Here is a 22487-nt window from a genome sequence, read left to right as displayed (position 1 = left end):
CCACGAGCATCCCGAAGCTCCAGCAAGGATCTCACTACAGCCATCCCAAAAAGGCTGGTTTGGGAAGAACCTTCCTGTAGGTGCTTGCAGAGCGGTGGGAAGGGCTGAGGTTGCCCTCAGAGCCTTGGCTGCCCTCCCTGCAGCTCCTCAGCCTTTCCAGCCCTGCACATTCCAGCTTGGTTTTCCTTGGCTTCAGCGTCTCGAGGCTTCACCGCGGAGAAAATGGCTGAGGATCCAGCAGGCAAACTGTCCTGGAAGTCTCCAAGTCCACGTTGGAGTAACCTGGGCTGGTGGGAGGTGTCCCTGCCCATGTCACAGGGGTGGAATGAGGTCCCTTCCAACCCAAACCGCTCCATACTCCCATGATTCCGTAATTCTACCAAGTGTCAGTTCAACCCTCGCTCCCCAAGGGGTCAAATAATTGTTTCCACCCCTTGAAAACACCACAAATAACACACAAATAATCCGTAAATTGAAGAAATTGTGGATCTTCATGAGATGCCAAAACCTGAAATGAAGACACTTCAGGATAAGCTGTGCTGATAAACTACTTTAATCTCAAGATCAGGATCCCTGAGAGAGTCTGAACCAGGTTTATCCTGCCCTTAAAACTGAAGCAGGAAGAGGAAGAAGAAGAATGAAAGAATCCAAAGCTGGTTTTCCCACCCCTGATTCGTTTCCCAGCCTGGCTGAACCAGGAAAAGCACAAAAATCCATTTCCAGCTGGGCCATGCCGGTTATAAACCTTCATTCCAGGCAGCAGTGGATTAAAAGGTGGTTGATCCATGGCCCCCTGAGCCAAACCAGCCTTGGTTTCCCTCCAGGAATTGTGCCATGGACACCATTCCCTCTCTGTGCCCCAGAAACACCTTCCATTTTCACGGCTCCCTGAGGCCAAATCCCAGCCCAGGGCACAAATCCTGAAATTCTGGAGCGATATAAAATCCACATCATAACTGGACGTGTCCTTGCCCTCAGCTCCCTCTCAGCTGTTTTCCTTCTGCTTTCCCTGATTTTCTCCAGTAGTTCAATCCTATTTATTAGGAATTTATGGTTCTCTGTAGGGTTTTTATATTTAGCTGCCTACCCTGGAAAACCACATTTTTATGGCTGTTGGACTCCACACCTTTCTCTGGGGCTCCTCAAGGTTGGGGTTTTTCCCTCCCCACACTTTTTTTGTGCTTTTCAATTTTTGGAGCTTTTTTTTCAATTTTTTTTTTTTAGGGGTGTGTGTGGGAGAGTTTTTCTCCCCTTCCTTTGTTCCCATCCACCCACTCCAAAAATTGCTCATCACCAAAGCAAACACCAGCTCGGGTTGGAATGGCTGCACTTCAGCAGGGATTGGGTCATCCTTGGCTCCCACAGCCCCCTTGGCTCCACGGCTGACACCGGAAAACTGGGAAAAGGAATAAATCCAGAGTGGTTCCAAGAGGTCAGCTGTGCTGCCACCCAGCTTTTCAGAGGCACAGGCACGAAGCTGATCGTCAGAGCCCTTAAAATATCAGCTCACAGGGCTCCATCTGCTCCGTGTGCCGGTGGATTTTCCTCCAGGCCGGCCAGGGTCAGGGCTAATCCCAAAATTCTTGGTCCGAGCCCGGAGTAAAGCCCTGCTGGTCAAGGATTAGCTCTTTATACACTCATTTAAAGCCTGATTTTCCACGAGCAAACAGAGGTGAGAGAGGCCAAGACCTCGGTGGTGTCACCTGCTTGGCTGCCAGCAGGGAAATGGGAGGGCAAAGCAGCTCCAGCCCCTGGGCCAAGGGCATGAAAGCTGAGGGAGAATCCCATTGGCTTGGCATTTTCTTCAGGAATATCCCATTGGTTTGGCATTTTCTTCAGGAATCCCCACAAATCTAAAATAAGAAGGGAAGGCAGTGACCTCCTTCCGTGATTTTACTCCAGGTTGTCCACAGAGGTGGTGGCTGCCCCATCCCTGGAAGTGCTCAGATCCAGGTTGGATGGGGCTTGGAGCAGCCTGGGATAGTGGAAGGTGAGTCAAGGATGAGCTAAAAAGCTCTGTGAAAACTCAACCTCAAGCCAGAAACACAAGAAAATACTTTATTTCCCTTTCTTTTTCTACCATATAAAACAGGGTAAGGATTAAACCAGAGGCTGGGATTTTGCAGTCCCACAACTTTTATCTCCTCTTGAGTCTTTTTTCCTGTTGTTGCTAATTTATGTTTACAAATTCCTTCCGAGATCAGGAGCTGGGAGGGTGGACGTTAGAAATCTATGGAATTCCAGGACACTTTGGTGGCCAGGACTGTTGGGATCACACAGACCTGCTTGTTCTAATCATGGAATAATGAACATTGGAAGATTATTCTGGTGGTTTTGCTGTCCAATCACACTCCTAATTTGGAGCTGGTCGAGCTTTGAAGTCAGATTTAAATTCAAAGTGGGGATTTTTCCCATTCTAAATTCCATGGGGAATTTCCCCGTTGGTAAATGATTCCAAAAATGGTTGGGGGTGCTCTGGAGAAGCAGCCAAGCAGAAATTTTGGGAGACTGAAGGTCATACTGTCACACAGGGGATGGATGAAATGGCATTCCCAAGGCTAGGCCTGTAGGCTTGGAAACAAATTCCCAATAAAACTTGGAAAAATAACTCTGGGTGAGCAGAGAAAATCCTCACATTCCCTGTCAGCAATATCAATCCGGGTCTATTTTATCCAGCTCCATTCCCCCTTTCCCCCCAAGATTTTATTCCTGAGAGGAAAAGGAGCTCCATAACTCCAGGGAAAAAGTGGCATTTTACCCTGATTGGCCAAAAATTCAAGCCAGGTTGCAGAAATTGATGCATAAATTAACAGAATTTAGGTCTAACTTAACTCCACCACCATCCCAGGGCCCCAGAGTGCTCCGTGCTGGAATCTTTCTGGGATCTATCCTATAATCCATCACTATTTTTTATTAAGAACCTGGAACCCAGTAAAAAACTTGCCATTCCCTGCACGGTTTTACCCTAAATTAAAGAAACCACCAACAGCTCGTTATTACCTCCTTAGGAGGTGTGAATACAGCACGGAAAGGGAAGGAAAAAAGAGCTGGAAAATCCAACTCCTCCCAGGTGATCTCCCCAATTTATCAGCAAAGGGCAGATCTCATCACTCTTGGCCTTCACACAGCAACTCCTTTATTTACTGTGAGTCAGGCTGGAGAAATCCTATTTATTCCAGAGTTCTGGCACAGTTGGAGGTACCAGGGCTGGGGAAATGCTCGCAGCCAAATTTCAGGATTTCTAATTCACAGGGAAATTTTGGCGTTGGGAAATTTTGCTTTTCTTCTGAGTAAGAAAATAAAATTCTTTCCTTTGGTTTTTATTTGGGTTGTTTTTTTGGTTGTTTTTTTTTTGCCTCTGACCGGAAATTGTGAGCTGGAGAGGGACTGGGGTCAAGGGAAGGAGGGACAGGACACAGGGAATGGCTTCCCACTGGAAAAGGAGAGCTTTGGGTGGGACACTGGGAAGGAATTCCACCTCCAATTCCCGACACAAGGAATGGGAACAAGGCACTGAAAAAGTGCCCAAAACTCAGATTCAGGAGGAAAATGAATCTCAGAGAAATCCTTGCACGTGAGCACAGAGATCCCAGGATTTCTAATCCTACAACTCATCCACGAGAGCAAAACCAGGGAAGATCCCTGGAGAAAAATGTCAGATCCTTGGAGAAAAATGTTAATATCCCTGGAGAGAAATGTCAGAGACCTGGAGAAAAATGGTAATATCCATGGGGAAAAATTGTTAATATCCCTGGAGAAAAACTTCAAATTCCTGGAGAAAAAATATTATTATCCATGGAGAAAAATGTCTATATCCCTGGAGAGAAATCTCAATGTCCCTGGAGAAAAATGTCAAATTCCTGGAGAAAAAATGTTAGTATCCATGGAGAGAAATGTCTATATCTCTGGAGAAAAAATGGAGATATCCCTGGAGAGAAATTCTCAATGTCCCTGGAGAAAAATGTCAAATTCCCGGAGAAAAATGTTAATTGTTCATTAATTAATAAATAATTAAATGTTCATTTCTCTCCCATGGAGAGAAATCTCAACATCCCTGGAAAGAAACCTCAATATCCCTGGAGAAAAATGTCAAATCCCTGGAGAAAAATGGAGCTCACAGATATTCATATTTGGGCAGATGACTCCAACCTTCACTCCCTTGTCCTGAAAGCCTGAGAGGATTAAATGGAATTATTGGGCCTCCTCTGTGGTTACTGAGGGGAAAGGAATCTCATCACATTGTAAATTAAATCAACAACATGGATGAGGGCTCAGGGCCACCTCTGTGCTCCAAATATTCCCTTTATCCAGGTAAAAAACCAGTCTTAAATGTGGGATATAAATCTAAAAATGTGGATTTTTTTTTTGATTTAGAGGAATTAATTTGCTTTAAATTTTAGGGTGGTTGCTGGGAGAGGTTGATCCTTGGGGATGAGCAGGGAAGATCTTCCCGTTGGAGATGGATGGGAGAGGTCACCTCCTCCTCAAACCTTTTCCTCAGTGGAAAGATGTGTTAAAATCTCCTTGCTGCAGGGAAGGAAATGATGCCCATGTCTTGTGGAGGTCACCCTGAATCCCAGGGATCCTCGGGACACATTCCTTGCACAAACATCCACCAAGGCCTTCCCATTTCGAGGGCTGGCAGGACGTTCTTCCCCAAAAGTTTGGGGATTAGGGAGCCCTTCTGTGAAGGGTTTTTTTATTTTTACCATGGAATGTGTGCCAGGGCTGTTCCATGTGCTCCCACAGGGATTTCCCCGAGTCTGGGCACAGCTCCTGGACCTCATTCCAGTGTCTGCTTTCCTAGAAATCCTTCCCTGAGCCCCAGGGATCAGAAAAAACCTGGATCTGAAGCCAGAACCAGGGAGTCTGTTCCCACCAGGAATGGTGGCCCAGAACACTGGTTGCCTTTTATTTCTCTGCTGATTTGTTCCCTCTTTCCTTAAGGGCTCAATCCATAGGAAAACTCTTCTGAAAAGTGGTTTAACTTTCCCTTCCCTCCATAATTAGCCAGGAATGAACTCCCAGTCACCCTTTATACGAGGGAAAATGACCTCATGGCCGGGCTTCGGGGAGTGAAAATCCCCTGCTCTTACAACATCTCCCTTTTACAGGAATCCCAGGGAAAAGGAAGAATTTCCCCTCATAATCTCCTCACCAAACGTCCCCCTTTTGGCTCGGGGCGACTCCAGAGGAGTCGATTCCATCCCACGAGTTCACCCTGGGACAAAAAGGAATCCATCCACTGAGGCTTTTAACACCTCCAGCGCCGACGTCACAACCCCGATCCAACTCTTCAGCGGCCGGTTCGGAAATTTCCCAGGGAGGGAAAAAGGAGTGTCGGTTCCATCTGGTCCAGGACTCCACATCCCAAGGTTTCCTCAGCCCTCCCTGAGCTGTTCCAGCACCACGAGCCCGGGCTGCTCAGGGCTGCTGCTTTCCAGGATGTCGTCTCCCACTCTGTGGGATTTGCAGTCTCTGTTTCCCAGTTTTTGGCTGATTTTGGCGGCGTCCAAGGGAGTGATCCAACCCTTTTGGGTGTCCCTGACCTGCTCCTGGTGGTTTTCATCGCTCCACCGGGGACTCCAACATCCGTGGATTGTGCCAGCAGTAACTTTCCGCTTTCCTTGGATCACTCCAAGCTGTTGATGAAGGTGTGGGATGGGGGGGAGTGGCTGTGGGGCCCCGTTTTTGGGGTGTTTTGGGCACTTTATGGGTCCCTGTGCACAGATATTTTCTGAGCTCCATCAAGGAGACACTTCTAGTCCATTCAGGACAAAGCACAGCCAGGAATCTCTTGAAAAATTATTCCTTTCCTCCCCTCCATTCCCCCCCATTTTTCCCTTCCCCACCTGAGGTTTCAGAAGCACAAAGGAAGGATTCAGCATTTGGGGGAACAGGGAGGGCTGGAGGCATTCCCTGGGAGCTGGGAATGACCAGGGAGGGATGGAGACCTCCCTCAGGATATGGGAATGACCAGGGAGGGATGGAGAACTTTCTCAGGAGCCAGGAATGAGCAGGGAGTGTGGGAATCTACTCTGCCCTGTCCAACCTCACCCTAAACAATTCCAGCTGGTCTTCCAGGTGATGACCAATTCCAAACAGCAGTTTGGAGCCCCACAGTTGTCCCCCTGCTGTCCCCAAAGGAAGGGATGTGCTCCTGAGCCACCTCAAGGACGTGGTTTGAACACCTGAAACATTTTTTGGGACACTCATCTTTTCCTTGGAGCTGAACATCACCACTCAGTCACTGGGAGCAAGCGAGGGGAGGATCAGCATCCCAAAATCACCCCTCTGGGAATGAGCAGGGCAGATTCTCACCACCTTTAAGGGGGGATTGGAGACTGAATCCTTGTTTTCCCCACCTTTTGAAGTCCCTCCATAAATATTCTGCTATTTGTTTGTTCCCAGGGCAGCCACCAAAACCTCCCTGAGGCTGGGGCAGAGCTGCCCTGTGTGCTAAGAATTTCCAGGCCTGTCCAAAGATATCCCAAGCCTAAGTCACATTCCTGGCACTTGGAGCCCTGGCAGCTTCACCCAGGAATGCCCCAAGTGGGGCCTGAACCTGAGCTACCTGTTCTGGGAAAAATGGGAAGGGGTGGAAACAATGTGTGACCTGGGGGATACTGTGACTGTGGGAATGTGGCACCCTGGGAGTGTGTGGAATTCTGCTTGAGCTGTTCCTGGTCATTCCTGGCCTGCTGACTGCTCCCAGCTCATCTGGGATGAAGGACAGGAGCTACCTGCTGCTGCTTGGAGGGAGAGAGGGGAAATGATCCCGAGGGAACCACGGGAAGGGAATAACAGAGGGACTTTTTAGAGGATTTTGCACAAGGGAATGGCTTGCCGGCCAGAGGACATGGGATAGATGGCATCCCACTGCCGGAAGGAATATGGGAATATGGGATATTGGGAAGGAATTCCTGGCTGGGAGGGTGGGGAGGCACTGGAATGAATTTCCCAGAGAAGCTGTGGCTGTCCCTGGATCCCTGGAAGTGTCCAAAGACAGGTTGGAGCAACCTGGGATAGTGGAAAGTGTCTCTGCCCAAGGCAGGGTTGGAATGAGATGATCTTTAAGGTCCCTTCCAACCCAAATCATTCCAAGATTCCAGGTGAGGAGGAAGTGTCATGGCAGAGGACAGATGCACTTGGCTGGATCAAGAGGAATTCCGAAGCAGAGGAGGTCCTGACACGAGCACCTGCATCCCATTTCCCCTGTTTGTTGGATTTTGGGATCCACCTGTGCTCTCCAAATCTTCCCTGCTCTCCAGCTCCCTGAACCAGGACCCACAGAGCTGAGCCAGGCACGACAACCAGCCCAGACTTCTTAAAAAAACAGAACTCAGATGAAATCCCCACACCCTTATCCTGCCACCCCAGGGGACAGTCTGGGATTTCCTCCAGGGCAAATTTGTCCCCGAGACAAATGTTGTCCTCAAATCTTGTGGTGATCAGGATACAGCAGAGGAACTTGGGTTTGGGTTTGTCTGCAAGCTCCTCCTGCAGCTCCCGTTGGAATTTGGGAAAATCTTGGGGCTGCCCCATGAAGTGCTGTGGGAGGAGGCACTGCATGGCAATTATTAAACTAAGCAGGGCCAGGGCACCAGAAATGGGTCACTGGGTCTCTCCCCTCGCTCCAGGAGTCTCAGGTCACCCCCAGCCCAAGCCAAGCAGCTCATTCCCAGACTCTTCCTGGGGGTGTTTTGGAATTAGCACAGACCAGGGGCTTTGCCTCTCAGGCAAACTGGAGGCAGCTGCCCTGGCTTGGACATTAGGAGGGTTTAACCACCCAGATTAAACTCCCAAGACAAACCATTCCATGATTCCATCAGGTGGGATCATTCTGTGCTGGTGGGAACGATCCCAGGAAATAATCCCAGTCTCCCTGCATCAAAAATTAAGAGAATTTAATCACCCAGGTTACACTTCCAAACTATGCTATTCCATAATTCCATGAGACAGGATCATCCTGTGATGGTGGATCCAGGTCAGGGAGTAATCCCAGCCTCCCTGTCTCAAAAATTAAGAGAATTTATTCACCCAGATTAAACTTCCAGGCCATTCCATGATTCCATTATGTGGGATCATGCTGGGATGGTGGATCCAGGCCAGGGAATGGTCCCAGCCATGTCAAATTTATTGACCTTGCCTCCACCCTGTGCCAAACACCCAGAGGCACCTGGTGGTGGGCACGTGGCGTGTTTTGGGAAGGGAGGGGGGCAGGAGGTGCTCATGTGCTGTGTCCTGGAGCTCTGACCATCTGTGCACCTCCCTTCCCGACGTGTTTTTAACCCAGAGCCTGGTCCAGGGTGGATGGAGGAGCCCGAGCTGCCGTCCCAGTTGCTGTCATCGGCTGGAGCCTGACGGCTCCCAGGAGCAGTTTCGAGTGGCAGGTTTCTCTTCCCGACAGCGGAGATCATTCCCTAATGAGATTAGAGGAGGAATTCAGCTTTCCTTAGGGCCACTGCTGTCTGGGTCTCCACACAATGGAAACCTGAATTCCTTCTCATTTCTCCACGTGGTGCTCCGGGGAGGGGAAAGGGCCCCTCTCGTCCTGTTTACATTTCCCTGATTGCCTCCTTTGTTCGGTGTTTACCGAGGGATTGGGTTCCTAAAACGTCCCGGTACAACCAGCACGGCCCTTGATTGGAGAGGCCTGAGCAGAGCCAAGGAGGGGATGGGGTGGCAGGGATGGGGATGGGTGAATCATCCACGAGAATTTGGGGGTTGGAACGCCAGGGAAGGAGCTCAGGTATGTGGGAAGAGAGGCAGAACGGCTTGGAAGGAAAACGCAGGACATGCAACAGTGGGAAATATTCATGGAATCACAGGATTATTTAGGTTGGAAAAGATCTTTCAGATCATTGAGCTCACAAATTCCCCCAGCAGTGCCAAGGCCACCCCTGACCCCTGTCCCCAAGTGCCACATCCACAGGGCTGTTAAATCCCTGCAGGGATGGGGACTCCACCCCTGCCCTGGGCAGCTGTGCCAGGGCTGCACAGCCCTTTCCAGGAAGGAATTTTCCCCAATATCCAACCTAAACCTCCCCTGGCACAGCTTGAGGCTGTTCCCTCTCCTCCTGTCCCTCATTCCCTGGGACCAGTCCCCCTGGCTCCCCATTCCTTTAAGAAAGTTGTAGAGACAAGAAGGTCCCCCCTGAGCCTCCTTTTCTCCAGGATAACCTATGGAAGCACTTCAACCATGGAAAAGCCTCCAGAGGGCCCATCCTGGAAATCCCCTTCCTTTGGATTTGGATTAGGGTCCCTCCCACAGTGCCAGGTGACCTCCCACAGCCCAGGAATGTGGTGCAGCCCCGAGCACTTCCATCAACCTGAATCTTGGAAAGGCCCAAGGAACGGGCTGGGAATGCCCAGATCTTGCTGGGAGCAGAGCCCAGAGGGTGTGTGGCCCATCTTCCCCCAGGCTGGACCTGCATTCCCACAGCCCTGGGTGATGGCAGCCACCTCAGAGACAGCTGCTCTGTAGTCCTCTGGCCACTTTCTTTCACTGCAGTTGCCTCATCTTTGCTTCCCCTTCCCGTGACAAGTGTGAGATTCACCGGGCCAGTTGTGAAACGCCAGAGCAGGGACCAGGAAACCCAGTCCAGCCACTTCCCCACTCGTTTGGGATGTGGATGCCTTGGATCCCAGCCGTGGGCTTGTTGAGCAACTCTGGGTGAGCGACAGAGGCAAAGATTCACCAGCAGGAAGGAGGATTCACTGCCCTCAGTCGTGGGCCCTCAGCTCAGCAGTGACTGGCTTGGGGAGTGAAGCTCAAAATTAGGGATTTGTGGGTTTTGGGAGGGGAAGAAGAGTCATCCCTGGGCTGCCTGGTGCAGACACACTCAGGGGTGGGCCAGCAGTGTCTCCTACCCCAGAGACCTTGGTCTGGGCAAGTGACTTTGACTCATAAGTCATGGTTTCCTGCAGGGAGAGGGACAACTGGGTTCAGAGTGCCTGGAATAACGGTGGGACTGTCCTGGGCCCAAGCAAATAATGGCTCTGGGGGGGCTCCCTGGCCTGGGAGAAGCTGCAAACAGAGGGAAGAAGCTGAAAAGCAGGAGGCAGGATGGGACAGTTCAGATGGGCCATGCTGGAGGATGGGCTTGGGAAAGCTGATGTGTCCTCACTGCCTGTGTGATGTGGATCCCTGAGTGAGGTACTGGAGTTCTTCTCCTGGTGAAAGAAGTGTCCTCCTTCAAAAGGGAGCCTGGGCAATAAACCAGGACTCTGGGGCAAAGCTGGAAAAATCACAGGATCGGGGAATGGGTTGGGTTGGAAGGGATATTAAAACCCAACCAGTGCTACCCCTGCCATGGGCAGGGACACCTTCCACCAGCCCAGGTTGCTCCAACCTGGCCTTGGACACTTCCAGGGATCCAGAGGCAGCCACAGCTTCTCTGGGAGTTCCATCCCAGCCCCTCCCAACCCTCACAGGGAACAATTCCTTCCCAATATCCCACCTATCCCTGTCCTCTGGCAGAGGGAAGCCATTCCCCCTGGTGAATGTGACTTCATGGATGTCTTGAGACAAGAACCAGCACATCCTCTTTAGATCGTGGCCTTGACCTCACTGACCCCAAGAAACAGAGGTGGATTCCAGGCTGTCCTTGATCTGAAGGAGATCAAACCCACAGCCACCCATTTTTAGAGCCACATTTTATTTTTGAGGCTGCCTGGGAGCATTTCCACTGTCCCTAGTGACAGGAGACAGGTTGGGCTGGGAGTCCAACCCTTCCCTGCTTTTCCTCTTGTGTCCCAAGGCTCCCACAGCTGGCAGGGCTGTGGCTTCACTGACCAGCTTGGCATAGGAAAGGAAAGTCAGGAATATCGCTCTGCTCTCAGCCCCTGGAATCCAGCCAGCATTCCTGGGCTCCTTGTCCTCACCCTGAAGGGAAAAACTCCCTGTGCTTCCATTCCTCCCTTTGGGGAGAGGTGGGATCTGCACCAGAAGGGAATTGAGATTTATTTGACAAGCAGCTCAGAACGAAGGGGGATATTTAGGATTTCTATGTTTAAAAAATGAACAAATTTCTTGTCACTTGAGATGCATAATTGAGACCTGTCAGATGTTCCCAGTGAAGTCCAGGACACAACAACCTGTTGATGCCAAGACTGAGCACCCTCCTGCTGTTTATTCCCGCTTTCCACAGGTAGGAGACCCCAGGACAATGGTCCTGTAGACCTGGGTGGGCCCTTCACTGCAGTGATGGCAACATTAAAGTCTCAGCTCTTTGAGGCCAACTCTCTCAGCACCTCATAAACTTTGCAAGTTCCAGGAATCCGTTTATTTGCTCCCTTTGGAAGACCAGGCCAGAATCTCGTTGCTCCAGAGGTTAAAAAACATCTTCCACTTTCCAACCTAAATTTATTCCTGACCAGTTTATCCCCATCTGTGGCCATGCCAAGGCTGTCTTTAAGTTTAAATAACTCCTCTCCCTCTCTGGTGTCGAGCTCCTGTTCTATTTATAGAGTGTGATCTTATTTCTCCAGGCCTGTGTTTTGCTGAGCTGAGCAAGTGGAGCTCTTTGACTCTCCTAAACAGGTCAACACCTTCCTTTTTCTGCTCCTTGTTGTCCTTCCCTGTGCCTGTTCCAGGCTGGATTCCTCCTCCTCAGACAGGAGGAGCTAAAACTGAACCTCAGAGTCCAACAGGTTTGTGCCACTAATAAGGACACCAGGCTGGAGATGCCCTTCAGGGAAAGGGTTGGGTTGGAAGGGACCCTAAAGATCATCTCGTTCCAACCTCTCTTCATGCAGAAAATTCCCTTTAGAGGTTCTCATCCTCCAGCTCAAGCTGGTTGAGATCCTTGTCCTCCTTCCTCAGTCTCCACCTTTACACATTTGGATATGCAGATGTTTTCTTGGGTTGAAACAGTCCCAATGTTTTCCCAAAACTATGGGAAGTCCTTCACTTTAAGCAGCAGGGTTTGGTCATGCCAAGATGCCACCTTGGATGATCCTGGGGTCAAACCATATCCAGCTACTTTGTTTCCCCCACCTGAATGAGGAGACTTCCCTGGTTGTGGAATATATTCCTTTACAGGACCCCAGGATCTCTGAGGTTGGAAAAGCCCTCCCAGCCCATGGATCCACCCTGTGCCCCATCCCCACCTTGTCCCCAGCCCAGAGCACTGAGTGCCATGGCCAGACCTTCCTGGGACACCTCCAGGGCTGGGCACTCCAAACCTCCCTGGGCAGCCCCTGCCAAGGTCTGACCACCCTTTCCAGGGAGAAAAAAAAAGTAGGTCACCCTACTCTTATTCCAGCTCTTCATCCACGCTGCCTCTCCTCCAGCTCAGGGAATGAGCTCCAATCCCACATCACCTGCTCCAGGCAGGTCTGTCCAAAGCATGTCAAGCCTGGAGTGAAGTATTTCCCTTTTCCCATCCAAGGAAAGCAGGGAGTGCAGCCCATCCGACAGCAAAGTACGTGGTGTGGGTGATGAGCTGGGACAAGGGGCTGGAGCACAGATAAAGGAACCACTTTCCCAGTTGGGATCCATGGTATTGCCTCAGAATTCCTTTCATTGCTTGCAGACATCTCACAGGCTCCTGAAAACGGGTGGAATTTGGACGTGCCCGTTTCCTCCTGTCAGTAAAGCTGACACCAAGCCCAAGAAGGCCGGAGGAGTTCGTGGCACAGGTCCCAGGGACGGGGAGAACATGCCCTGGTTCATGGCTGAGCCGTTCCCTGTGACTCACCCCGGTGACTCACGGCAGAGTTCAGCAGGGCAGGAGGAAGAGCTGCCACCTTTCCCCGCTCCCTTTCCCTCACTTTGGTCCCCAGAGCTGTGTGGAACAGTCTCGGGATTTCTCATCTGGAAGTGGCGGGGAAAGGACAGGACAGACATTATTTTTGGGCACTGCAAGGAATTTCTTTCTGCTCCCATGGAAAGGAGCTTCTATGTTTTGGCTGCTGCCACCATCAGATCCCAAAATACTGGGATCCATGGGACAGGGAGAATCCAGCTGGGTTTATGTCTCCAGTTTAGTGAAGCACACGTGGGGATGACATGATTGCCTGGGGGAAAGAACCAGGAATCCCAGTTGGAATATTGTGTCCAGCCCTGGGAACAACAGCACAAGGACGTGGAGCTGCTGCAGAGTCCAGAGGAGGCCCCGGAGATGCTGCCAGGGCTGGAGCCCCTCTGCTCTGGAGCCAGGCTGGGAGAGCTGGGGGGGTTCCCCTGCAGAAGAGAAGGCTCCAGGGAGACCTGAGAGCCCCTGGCAGGGCCTAAAGGGGCTCCAGGAGAGCTGGAGAGGGACTGGGGACAAGGCCTGGAGGGACAGCACACAGGGAATGGCTTCCTAGTGGAAAAGGGGAGCTTTGGGTGGGATATTGGCAAGGAATTGCTGGCTGGGAGGGTGGGGAGGCCCTGGCACACATTGAGCAGAGAAGCTGTGGCTGCCCCTGGATCCCTGGAAGTGTCCAAGGCCAGGCTGGAGCAACCTGGGCTGGTGGAAGGTGTCCCTGCCCATGGAAAGGGGTGGCACTGGATGATCTTTTACGTTCCCTTCCCACCCAAGCCATCCCAGGATTCCATGACTCCATGAACACAACGCAAACCAAGGTGGGGACACCCTGCCCAGCTCCAGCCCCGAGGGACAGGGGTCTGTCAGTCACCTCTTCCCAGCCACGAGGACCTTGGCAGGGGGTGTTTTGTGCTGCTGACCCACAGGGACAGTCCCAGGAGATGGGAACTCACCCTCCAGGCAGCCGAGAGCCACCGGGGGCCCTTCCCACCCTGCCTGGCACAAATTTACCAAGGAGAAGTCCCAGGAAGGACAAAGTGCCCTCTGAAGAGCCCTTTTGCTGTCGGTTTTGCAGCCTAAAAGTTGAGACCCACCGGGGGAATTTCTCTCTGTGGCTTTGGCTCAGGATGAGAAACTTTTCTGTTCAATTTTTATTCCTCATTTCTTATTTTTTTTCTCCTTTTTTTTTTTTTTTTTAATGCTTCACTCGAGAGGCCACAGGAGCTCAAGGAAATTGCAAGTGACTGCAGAGGACACAGAGCATTTCATCTCAACACCCCAGCTCCTCACTGCAACATTTTCCAAGCTCGGAGCCACACGGAGCTGCAAATCCTGGCAAATGCTGAAAGGGGCGGAAAGAAATGACAAATATCTCATGAACTTCTCGCTGGCCTGGCACTGACACCAGCCCTGGGCCAAGGGCAGGTCACAGAGGGGGCAGCCAACCCTGGGGCACAGCACAGCAACCGGCTCAGAGTCGGACTTCCAGGAATACAGGGATGGTTGGGTGTTCCTTGGTTGAGCCCTCCTTGGATTGAGTGGAAGGTTCAGTTCTCCCTGTTTGGAACCTCCTTGGATTGAGCCCTACTTGACTGGAAGGTTGAGTTCTCCTTGGATTGGATCCTCCATGGATCAAACCCTCTTTTGATTGGAAGGTTGAATCTTCCCTGGCTGAGCCCTCCTTGAATCAAGTCCTGCTTGGATTGAGTCCTCCTTGATTGGAAGGCTGAGTCCTCCTTGGATTGGGTCCTCCTTGATTGGAAAGTTGAGTCTTCCCTGGGTGCTCCTTGACTTGAGTCCTCCTTGTTTGCTCAGCTGTCTCTTGAGGAGCAGTATCCAAGAGTGGCAGAGCTGTCTCCCATTCTGCAGAAAATCCCAGGATCACAAGAGACACAAGCTGTTCCTCTGCTTCTCCATCAGCAGAACGGAGAGATGAGGAAGAGGGAAAGGGGATGGAGCCAAGTGGGCTGATGGGACAGTGCTTGCAGACCCCAGTGGAGAGGAACACTGGGGTAGGGTTGGGTTGCAGACACCCCCACGCTCAGATGGTGGAGGATCCATCTTGTCCATGCACAAGGGATCCCAGATCCCGTTATCACCACAGGAGACCGAGGAAGTGGATCCTGGAGTGATCCCAAGCACACCCCAGGTACTCCCTCCATGCCTTTGGTGGCCCTGGATACCCCTGTGGGGACAACTGAACCAACCCAGACACCAGAGGAAGTCCCTGTGAGCTGAGGGGAGCCTGGAGTGGCCAGGATGGACACATTCCAGGGGCAGGGATGCAGAGTTTTCCCAGCCCAATGATCAGGAGGAGCAGACTCCAAAGTGGGTGTGACAGCAGCGCTGCTCCTCCTGGCCCGACCCCTCCGTGGTGTTTGCCACCTCTCCAGGGCAACCTGGAAGTGTGGGAATGTGGACAACCCCATGGCCTGGCAGGAATTCCAGAGCCTGAGGCCTTGGCCATTCCCACCTCCGGAACTTCACTTTTCCACCGGGAGCCCTTGGCAAACAGGCCCAGCACAGCCTGTCCAGGGCAATGTGGGGCCAGGATGTGACCCTGTGCCTGACAGATCCCACCAGGGGCACGACCCTCAGCTCCCTTTTTCCTTCTTTTCCCTCCTAGGTTGTTTTTTCCTTTTTTTTTTTTTTTTCTATTTAAACAGAACTTGCTGCATTTCTGCCAATAAAAACTAGTAAAAAATCAGCCTGTTCCCTAGAATTTCAGCAAAACCTGCCCAGGGTTGGAACCCTCCCAGCAGGGTCAGGAACTGGTTTCTGTGCATCCTGGGCCTCTATTTTGGAACTGGCAGTTGAAAAACTGGCACTGGGACGTTTCAATTCCACTTCCAAGAGGGCAATCGGGAGCAGAAGATCACCTCGAACTTCTCTGCTGTCACAGAGCCCAGAGAACCCCAGAGCAAGGTGGGATCCTCAGCCTGGCACAGGGAAAGATGGGATGAGCTCCAGAGAGCTTCCAAGTCGACAGGCAAAATGGTTCATGGAATCATGGAAGGGTTTGGCTGGGAAGGGAACTTAAAGATCATCTCATTCCACGCCCTGCCCTGGGCAAGGACACCTCCCACTATCCCAGGTTGTTCCAACCTGGCCTTAGACACTTCCAGGGATCCAGGGACAGCCACAACTTCTTTGGGAGTTCCATCCCAGCCCCTCCTAACTCTCACAGCCAGCAATTCCTTCCCAGTATCCCATCTAACCCTGCCCTCTGGCAGTGGGAAGCCATTCCCTGTGTGCTGTCCCTCCAGGCCTTGTCCCCAGTCCCTCTCCAGCTCTCCTGGAGCCCCTTTAGGCCCTGCCAGGGGCTCTCAGGTCTCCCTGGAGCCTTCTCTTCTCCAGGGGAACCCCCCCAGCTCTCCCAGCCTGGCTCCAGAGCAGAGGGGCTCCAGCCCTGGCAGCATCTCCGGGGCCTCCTCTGGACTCTCTCTTTTCAGAGCTGAGAAGCCACAGAGAGTGTAAAAGCTGGAAATCCCAAGAAATGTCATCACTGAACTCCCATTTATTTCCACAGTTTTTCACTTTGCATCCACTGGATGTTCCATTTGTGGGAGGAACAAGCCAAGATCTCGCTGTCTCTGAACGTGGAGTGTCAACCAGCCCCTTCCCCACCTCAAGGACTTGGCCCCACTTAGACCCACCAAGTCAGAGGGATGTGGAGAGAAAACCAAGATCCTTCCTCTCAGGAGCCTTCCAGGCAGGGATAGATGTGAAATGGAGTCCCCATGGAAAAACAGCACTGAAACTCTGTCCCTGGAAGCCTCAGAGACCAAAACTTGGTTCAGCACCACAAGAGATCTTCCCCAAACCAGTTTCTACTTGGGGGTATCATGGTTGAACTCAGGAATAAGTGTTTCCTTAGTGCTGAGCTGCATGTGGGAATCACTCTTCTTGGATTTATCCCAACTTTTTTTCTAACCTGTTGCAACAACTTCCATGAATCTCCAGAGTCTCAGATGTTCAGCACCATTTGGGAGAGACAGAAAGAAGTTTCTGATCCCATGGAAGAGGAAGAGCCATTCACAAGTGAGAGGAGTGGGGAGCAGAGCAGTGGGAATCTTCTGCCACATTCCACATTAACCTGGGGAAAGGGAACAGAGGCTGGTCCCACAGATCCCTGCTGGAAAGTGGCAAAGTGGCACCTTGGAATGCCACCATCCCTGCTGTAAATCCAGGCCATCCATTCCTTGCTCGCAGGGCACTGCTGAGCAGAGGAAAACATGGAATTATGGAATCATTAAGGTTGGAAAAGCTCCCTGAGACCATCGGGTCCAGCTGTTACCCCAGCACTGCCAAGGATAAACCCCTCCAGGGATGGGGACTCCACCACTGCCCTGGGCAGCTGTGCCAGGGCTGGACAACCCTTTCCAGGAAGGAATTTTCCCTCCTATCCAACCTAAACCTCCCCTGGTGCAGCCTGAGGCCGTTTCCTCTCCTCCTGTCCCTTGTTCCTCGGCCCAGCCAGTCCCACCCAGAGCGATCTGGAAGGTGGAAGCGAAAAGGGAGGGAACCTCTGTAGCCTTTCCAGCTCCACTCAAGCAGAGGATGTTGTTACCAACGTGCTCTGGCCCACAGGCTCGTGTCCCCAGGGAATTCCCGAGATCCACGTGGAGGCTGGAGCCCCATCCCTGCGTGGAGCGCGGGTGTGCACACACGTGCCAAGGGAAGGAACACAAACAGCCCTGCAGGCACTTCCAGCTCCCTTCTGGGCCCACACCCAGCTTGACTCAGCCCTGCTCCCGCACCTTTTCCCTCTTTTCCTGCAGGGGCTGACACCAGAGGCGGTGTCCCCAGCCGGCATCTGCAGCGTGGGGGTGCCTGTTCATCCTCCCGGCACGGCCCCAGGAGCTCCTGTGATCCCGGCGGGACCCACCTCGAGCCAGCCTGGCCCGGGGATCCCCCTCGGATCAGCTTCTGCACAGCCACTCACCCAAAGGTCAGAGCCCCTCAGATGTGGTTCCATGCAGCAAACACAGATGGAATCCACCCTGGGATTGAGGGGGATCTGTCAGATCATCCCTGGGCTGCTCTGGGTTTCCCTGGTTTGGCACTTCCACCCAGGAGGAGAAGCCCCGAGCTCTGCCTCGGTGCAGGAGCAAGGAGACACAAAGTGTGGAATGGGGGAAGTTTGAGGTGATGGATTGACTGGCAACTGCTTTATTGTGTCCAACTGTGAACTCCTTGTGAGGATGAAAAAGTGAAGGAGAGAGGCCTTTTCATCAGTATGGGGAAAGCAGAGACCTTGTAGAGATTGTTGAGAGCTGTAGAAACTTTGCTTCCACAAACCAATGAATCAGCTCCACTGTCAGCAAAACATCAGAGGGAAAAGTATCCAGGAATCACCTGGACTGTGGTTTTCATCCTCTCAGCCACCAACCCACACCTCAGGCATTGCAGAGCCACTCACCCAAAGGTCAGAGCCCCTCAGATGTGATTCCATGCAGCAAACACAGATGGAATCCACCCTGGGATTGAGGGGGATCTGTCAGATCTTCCCTGGGCTGCTCTGGGTTTCCCTGGTTTGGCACTTCCACCCAGGAGGAGAAGCCCCGAGCTCTGCCTCGGTGCAGGAGCAAGGAGAAGACACACAGTGTGTTAATAGGGGGAGTTTGAGATGATGGATTGACTGGCAACTGCTTTATTCTGTCAACACTTGAACCTCAAACTCCTTGTGAGGATGGAAAAGCGAAGGAGAGAGGCCTTTTATTAGCGTAGGGAAAGCAGAGACCTGGTGGAGATTGTTGAGAGTTGTAGACACTTTCCTGCCACAAACCAGTGAATCAGCTCCACTGTCAGCAAATCATCTGAGGGAAAGTTATCCAGGAATCACCTGGAGTGTGGTTTTCATCCCCTCAGCCACCAACCCACACCTCAGAGCACAAACCCTCCAAAGGCAGAGCCCATCCCACAAAACTTCCAGAGGGAGCAGCTGGGTGTTGACCGTGTTTATGGGCAGCTTGGAAGGTGACTGGTGCTCTTTTGTCCCTTCTGCTCTCCCCAGAGAGGGTTTGATCCATGAATCACCCCGTGTTTACTCCAGGAGTTGGATTTGCTGCTCGTGGTCCCTTCCAGCTCCGGATGTTCTGTGGTTTTATGATTCCGTGATAATGAGGGGTGGGATAGAATTCCCTGTGCCGTGTCCAGTGCTGGCCAAGGAGCCATGGGATCCCCCAGGTACCCACACAGGGCTGGTGTGGGATCAGTGGAAGCTCCTGGGAGTTCTGTGCAGCAGTGGGAGCTGGAGATCAACGGGGCACAAGGAGTGAACTGAGCCAAATTTGCCGGATTTGCTGTTTTCCTGGGAAATGAGATGTTCTAATCCCTGAGATAATCTCCTGACACTGCAACAACACCTGAGGGCACTTCCAGCAACTCACAGTCATGGATTCAACGGACAATTTCCCACTTTATCCCCCTCCAGAGGGTTTTCCTGCAGCAAGATCAGCAGAGCCAAACCCCAGGGAGCCTCCTGGGAATCAGAACTCATGGAGCAGCTCCGCAACTCCAACCACCTCTGAGAAGGTGCTTTGTTCCTTCCAACCCTGGCAAAGGGTTGGGAACCTCTGCTGTGAGGGGGAAATCTCTTCAATCCCCACGCCACCCCCAGGAAGGCACAGCTCCCTTTCCCTGCCATCCTGCTTCCCAGTGAGGCCAAGGAATCCGGGGGAATAAACCACTTCTGTCCCTTTCAGGTGGTTTCTCCGGGTCAGACCTCTTTGGGAAGGCAAGGAATGAAAGGAATCTGCAGCTCTGGCTGCTGGGACACGACCTGGTCTTGGGATATAGAGAGAAATCCAACCACCAGCACATTCCATCCACGGTGAGAAAGAAAACAGGGTTGGTTTGGTTCTTTTGAGGTCAGTGTGGGACAATCATTGGGAAAGGAGGGGATTTTCATATCAGGAAACTGATAATTTTGTCCTGCATGCGACAAAATGTGCGTAAGTCACATTTCTGCCTCAGTTTCCCTGAAAAATACAGGTATTTGCATGAATTTTTGCAGCAGGAAGAGGTCTGAAATAGATGTGAGAAAAGTGCCTAATGGTCTGAAGGAGGACCTTTAGAAAGCTCCTAACCTAAACTAATGATTCCAGCATGGAAAACTGATTTGAAGGGGGGAGGACTGAGCTCACCTGACTTCAGATTTGACACTCCAGGGGCCTCAGCAGAGCCACTCACCTGCAGTTTGTGTTTGTAGGGCCTGGAGAGAAATAAACAGCTCTAAAAAGTGGTTCATCTCATAAATCCAGATGATCCATCTTAGAATCCCGTGCTGGGAGTGGCTCTGGCTGGAGTTGGAGCCCAGTTCTTGTCCTGCTGGAGATAATTTAGTCCTCAACGTTGCCTCCCAACAGGTCCAAGCTGAACAGGGGGATGGGCAGTGCCAAGAACCTCCTCTGGCAGGGGCTGGGTCCCTGCCTGGGCAGTCAGAGCAGAGAAGAGGTCTTGAAACATCTGAAATAAATGAGGAGCCTTCATTCCTTGCCTCTCTCCCCTGGATGTGCAGAGAATCAGGCTCAGATCCCCTTCCTGAATCCCTTCCCTCTGGGAATGGGGTGGGTCAAACACAGCTTCGAGGGCCACAGGCACCTGAAAAAGAGCTCTGCTCCAAACCCACTGGAGTTCTGTCCATAGGAATCTATATCCACATGGGGAAAGTGAGGATTCATCAGACAGGGGTGTGGAGTCACCATTAAATGAATTAGAGCACATTCAGTCCTGCTTTGGGTTTTTCCTACGTAAATAAAGCAGATTTGTCTGTATTTAGTCACACAAAGGGTGGAAAAAACCAGCTGGGAATGCAAGGCCTGTTTTCTGTGAAGGCCTGGATCCAATATCTTGGCATCTGGGCCCAGCTGTGCTCCACAAGAAGGACTAACATGAGTTATTTCTGGCCCTTTGTTGCACTGGGATGTGTGTCAGCTGCAAACAGCACGGGTGCCCTCCCACCACACTGGATGTGTTTTCCTGCTGGAATCCACTCAGGTGGCATTTCAGCCACCACACTGTGCTGGTCTTCCTGCCTTAGTGTTTTGGATGCTCTCAAGAACCTCCAGAGGTCTGTGGGCCAGAGGAAGCTGCAGATCAGCTAGGAGAGATGGAGAAGCACCAGAGTTCTGTTGTCCAGGGCTGTAGATCTGAACTGGTGATTAATGTTGGTGCATTTCCCCCCTGAACCCAAAATGAGGTTTATCCAGGCACTGAGACAAAATTTCTCCCAAATCCCATATGTGGTCAAAGCCTGCTTGAGTGTGAAGGACGTGGAATCCTGGGATGGTTGGGGTTGGAAGGGACCTGAAAGATCATCCAGTTCTACCCAGGGACACCTTCCAGTAGCCCAGGGGTCTCCATCCTGGCCTTGGACACTTCCAGGGATCCAGGGGCAGCCACAGCTTCTCTGGGCAACCTGTGCCAGGGCCTCCCCATCCTCACAGGTAGCAATTCCTTCCCAATATTCCATCTAACCCACTGGCAGTGGGAAACCATTCCTGGTGTCCTGTCCCTCCAGGCCTTGTCCCCAGTTCCTCTCCAGCTCTCCTGGAGCCCCCTTAAGTCTCCCTGGAGCCTTCTCTTCAGGTCCTGGAAGGTCACAGTCAGGTCACCCCAAAGCTTCCCTTCCAGGGAGGGATATCAGGACATCTTCCAGCCTGTTCTTTGCCCCTGTGTTCTCTCTGAATTTCTGGTAGATTCTTGGCTGCATGTTTGGCTCCAGCCTCCTCCTAAAGATTGGAGATGCCACTTTCCTTCCAATAACCTGTGCTTTGCATCCTTCACCTCAGGAAGGGGAAACTAAAGGCCAACCTAAATTTCCATTCAATCCTTGGACATAAATTGTTTCCCTTCTCCATGTACTTTCTGACCTATTTCAAGTCTTCAGTCGGCTTCTTCCTTCATTTTCTTTCTTCTTCCTTCTCCCAATTCTTTGGCCTCATTCAAGCTTTGTTTCTAATTCATCTCCCTTATCATCCTCCTCAAGCTCCAAATGGACTCTCCAGTTCATCCATACCTTTCTTGCCCTGGATTGGCCAATCCTGACTGGAACAAACTTCCAGTGGAAGGACATATTCCTGCTGGTACAAACCAGTGCAAGACTCATCTATTTTATACACAACAGCAGGAATTTCTTGCTCCCTGATCAATGGGTAATCCATCATCTCTCCCTCCAAAGAATGAGACCCACGCAGTTTTTCTCCAGCTGACTTTTCTCCAGGCCATGAATCTAGCTCAAATGTAGCCCTTGAACGTGATTTCTCTCAATATCAGCTGCTTTTCCCATCGAGGTTTTTACTGCTTTGGCTACAGATTTGGGCCAGGAGGGTCAGAACTGTCGGCTCCCAAATTTCCCTGCCTCAACTAAAGAAAGTTGACTGTGTGTCCAAATGAGCTGAGCAACCAAGCCCCCCTGGAGGGCTGATATTCCAGGCACAGTAACATCCTCACTGCCAGGTTTGCTTCCCTCTCTCTGGATGGGTTTTGCCATAAAAATGTGAATACAGCTTTGGGTCGGGGCTCCTGCGTGTTCCATCCATCGCTTATAGAAGGTTCACTTCCTACAAGGAATCTCCTCTGCTTCAAAGGAAAGGTAGAGCCATAGGGAAAAAAAATATTCTCCACTCTGAAATGTTAGGCTGGACACGGGAATTAACCAAATGTGGGCAGGGAAAAGCTGGAGAGACTCCCTGGGGTGAGGCTGTGTAAGATCAGGGGGTTGCATGA

This window comes from Myiozetetes cayanensis, unplaced genomic scaffold, assembly GCF_022539395.1.
Source record: "Myiozetetes cayanensis isolate MyiCay16 unplaced genomic scaffold, myiCay2020 scf26, whole genome shotgun sequence".
NCBI classification, from domain to species: Eukaryota; Metazoa; Chordata; class Aves; order Passeriformes; family Tyrannidae; genus Myiozetetes; species Myiozetetes cayanensis.
The sequence above is the reverse complement of the archived record's forward strand: the minus strand, read 5'-3'. Positions refer to the sequence as shown.